The sequence below is a fragment of the Prunus mume genome, linkage group LG3, assembly GCF_029339155.1.
Source record: "Prunus mume cultivar Tortuosa linkage group LG3, ASM2933915v1, whole genome shotgun sequence".
NCBI lineage: Eukaryota > Viridiplantae > Streptophyta > Magnoliopsida > Rosales > Rosaceae > Prunus > Prunus mume.
Genome location: NC_142700.1, coordinates 13,727,378 through 13,731,346, shown reverse-complemented (window position 1 = coordinate 13,731,346; position 3,969 = coordinate 13,727,378). Strand labels below are relative to the sequence as shown.

The 3,969-nt window shown below is 38.4% G+C and overlaps 1 pseudogene across 1 annotated transcript; it reads right to left on the bottom strand.

Annotated features, from left to right (window-relative positions):
* Positions 1–633: 633 nt before the first annotated feature.
* LOC103326122 (protein DETOXIFICATION 18-like) lies at positions 634–3,364 on the bottom strand (annotated as a pseudogene). The gene is made up of 7 exons (XR_016125263.1): positions 2,996–3,364; positions 2,357–2,897; positions 1,921–2,007; positions 1,761–1,817; positions 1,430–1,668; positions 1,199–1,317; positions 634–1,091 (listed from the first exon to the last, which is right to left on the bottom strand). The product of XR_016125263.1 is annotated as a protein DETOXIFICATION 18-like (transcript).
* Between the last annotated feature and the right edge of the window lie 605 nt (positions 3,365–3,969).

Here is a 3,969-nt window from a genome sequence, read left to right as displayed (position 1 = left end):
ATTGGCTTGGTGTTGGGTGGAGGTTGTCCATGGCATTCTTGGATCGGAGGAAGAGAGATATATCATTCCTCGATTGGTGGTGGGTTTTAATAGACTTGGGTTGGGAAGGGAGGGAGATATATGGATGGGGAGAGATAAGTCGCATCGATGGGGTTTGAGTGCGTGAGGAATTGCCCATGTACCCCAGGAGTGAAGCAATTTTCCGATTTTGACCCTCAACAGTACACCATGTGCCATGCACATGCTCAAATTTAACAGAAAAAGTAAACAAAATTGCCGGCATGACCAATTGTCCTAAAAAATTGAAGTTGAATGACCACGGGAACGATTTTGGAAATTGAGGGACCATTGAACCTAAAAACCCTTAAATAAAATAGAGTGCTGCTATTTCCACCCACTATGTAAATTTAAAAAACACAATCCTATCTTTCTACTCACCATTATTCCTAAAATACTAAAACACCCTTTAATTACACATGTACATTCACTTAACATTTTTTTAGTCTAAAATAATAATTAAATAGGGGAAAAAAACAGAAAATTAGAAAATGAAAAGTTTCAACAGCCGCACACTCCACCAAACCTAACAAGAATCACATATACCACATAGTGGGCCATATGTAGAGCCAAGTTCACATCGGAATCAAACATTCAAGCTCAACATGTGAACACTATGTATTGGGCAAGGATAAACATTTAAGCCCAACATGTAAACATCACATATTGGATAAAGAGCATATAACTCAAGTAGTTAAAAACAATTATTCATGGACAGGCAGTTCTTTCATTTAAGCCGGGCATGTACCGAACACATCTCTCCACGGTAAGTTTACTTGTCCAGTCTCTCAAAAGCTCAAAAATTTGTTAACAAAGTACATGCTTTCGGCTTTACTTCAACGCACCACAAAGGCAATGCACAAACTAGTCTCACAGTTGGCCCAAGTGGTATTACTTGTTTACACCAACACTGGCTAGATTTCTCTATCTGCAATATCAGATGAATCCAACACAGTCCACTTTGTGCTCTGTGTAATATACAAAACTGTGGCAGCTTGACAGGAGAGACCACAGATTAAACCAATCCACAAGCCCTGTAACAAAATCAAGCACCAAAAATGTACCGAATGTGAATTGAAAAGGACAAAAGAAAAAAACAACAGAACAAACACACCAAATCAACTTACTGGTGTTGTCTTACCTTGGCATGTAGTTTGAACTTAAACCCAAGAAGACTGGAAATTGTCATGCCAATCAAATAGAATGTGACAATGTTTACATACACAGTCAAGTGTTGCCATCCACATCCTCTGGCCACACCTGAAAGACAAGCAATCACTTTCATGGAGAAGTTAGGAAAAGATAACAAATTTCAAATGGGAAAAAGCAAAGTTGAACTACTGCCCCTACTAGAAAAGTAGACGATCTTAACCTGATAAAACACCTTGCACAGAATCTACAATTATTGAAATTACAAGCAAAGGCACCATGGAAGCAAATTGCTCTGCTATTATGTGGCTGTCACTGAAGAAGCCAGCCCATATATTGTGACCGACCTCTAGAGCGAGAACAAGAACGAAAGCCAGAAGCATAGAGAGCTTAAGAGTCACAGCCATTGCCTTCTTAGCTTTGTCAGGATTTCCAGCTCCCAATTCATTTGACACCCTTGTGCTACACCACAACAAGTAACTTTTGTTTCAATGTGCGAAACAGAATATAGATATCGAAAAACTAAAAAGCTGGATTGTTGTTCTACCACCAACCTTGCAGCAGCACTGAGGCCATATATAATCATTTATGCAATTGCTTCCGTATTCACACTGAGGAGATAATATTCAAAGAAAGACTAATTTGAGTCAGCCTGCAATATTATAACAGCTATAGAAAAGGAGAAAGAAAAGAAAAAAGTATATTGAAGCTTACCACATCGCCATTAGTGAAGTTGTTTCTTCCGAGTTTGGCATCAATCCTCCCATCAACATCAGAATCTCAAAAGCCCATTCCTCCAAACTGGAAAGGTTAAAAAAAGTTTGTGAAGTTTAACCATGCAAGTTCAATCTCATACTCCTATAGATAATAATGCTGCTATGCTATAGTTGCAGGGCAGCATGCCAGCATCTGCCTTAATACTTCAAGAGTTCAAACCCTCAATTGATGTTATACGTCCACAGTCCAGCCCTTGAATTCAATCAGGTCAGAGTGCTAATTTGGATAATAATTAATTGGGTTTAAATGTCCTTTCACTGTAAGTACTTTATCTTTACTAAGTTATGGTTTTTAACCTGATGCTGAAGGTTTTCCACCAAGCTTAATTAAGCATTGTGAACTTTATGACAGTAATGAAAGCATTGACACTTACCATACCATTAGTGCTGAGGGGAGGGCAAGTTTCAAATCAGTAAGGACATAATGAAACGATTCTAACGAAAAGCCTTCCCATGTATGCTCAAACTTCTTTGAGCAGATGACATACATGGCCAACCAAAGGGCACATAACCATAAAAAATTGAAGCCGCAAGTGGAGCTCCCTTGTAACCAAGAGCTGTCCAATGTACCAAACCATAAGCAATGCCGAAATGAATAACAAGGGGGACGAACGAGAAGACCAATGGCAGGACAACAAATTGTGCCTGAAGAAATCTCAAGACGTTTTGCAGGAATCCATATGCAAATAACCCCGGAATCAGAAATTTCATAAAAACAGCAGCAGACTTGGAAATTTGAGGATCTTGGTGGAGTAAAATAAGTATAGGTTCTGTGCAGAACCAGATTATAGATATGATGAAACAGAATAGGAAAGATATGATGCAAGAGGCTTGTAGATAGATCCCCAACATTTTATACAACTTTGCACCAAACCCTTGTCCACAAAGCGTCTCAAGAGCTCCACTTAACCCAACCTAAAACAAGAACAGACAAGTAAAGAATTAAACGCAAAGGTCTGCAATCATACTGAGTATATAAGGGTCAGAGGGTAGAGAGAGAGAGAGAGAGTTACCATGAAAGCAAAGCCAGTAACAATGGCCCATGAATTGGCAAGGGTTGCACCAGCAAGCTCAAGCTTCCCAAGATGGCCAGCAAACATGACTGACACCAAAGTGATCAAATAGTAGAAAAGATTGGTAAAAATCATTGGCAATGAAAACAAGACCTATTTCTTGGCCTCCTCCACGTCCAACACTTTCTTCCACCACCTTAGTTTGTTTGCTCCTTCTTCATCTCCCTGACCCTCTAATAAGGGTGCCCAGGTAGTTTCATTTATCCTAGCTAAATCTGTGTTTGCTAACATTGCCATCTTCTTCTTCTCTAGTTTTCTTCTTCTTCGTCTTGTTTTCTTATAATTTTTTCTCTGGATGTCAAGAGGCTAAACTAGAAGGTACCATTCAAAAACTGGGATTTCCCACCGCCATTTAAAACTTAAATCTTTTTATATTTTTATTTTATTCTTTGGTTTTGCCCTTTTTGTTTTTCTGCTTTTATCACGTGGAAGATTAATATATACTGCACAAGAGATAAATTTACAGGTGTCAAACATAATGTATGGTCAGGATCATATTGTCAGAAATTAAATAGCAGGACTTGTACAAACATAAATCCGACCGACTCACAATCAATCAATTATAATTCGTGCTGCACTTTGGATTGGGGAAGAAATAATTTAGCCGCTACGGATAGTAGTAGCCAGCCACATGCAACAATTGTCTGAGAGAGACCCAATACACACTCATGACACAGAGAGTCGTATTGTGATTGTCATCTCCATCAATACACTTACACTGTACACACCAAGCTTTTGTCTTCTTCTTTCTTTTCTGTTTTTTTCCTTTTTACTTTTTTCTGACAGGTTCGAATGGAGGTGTTGAAATAAAGGATTTTGATTTGATAATAGAGTTAAATTTGATATATTAAAAAAATTAGAAAATAAATTAGATTTGCAAGAAGGTTACTGAGGCCTGGGGTTCAAACCTTGGG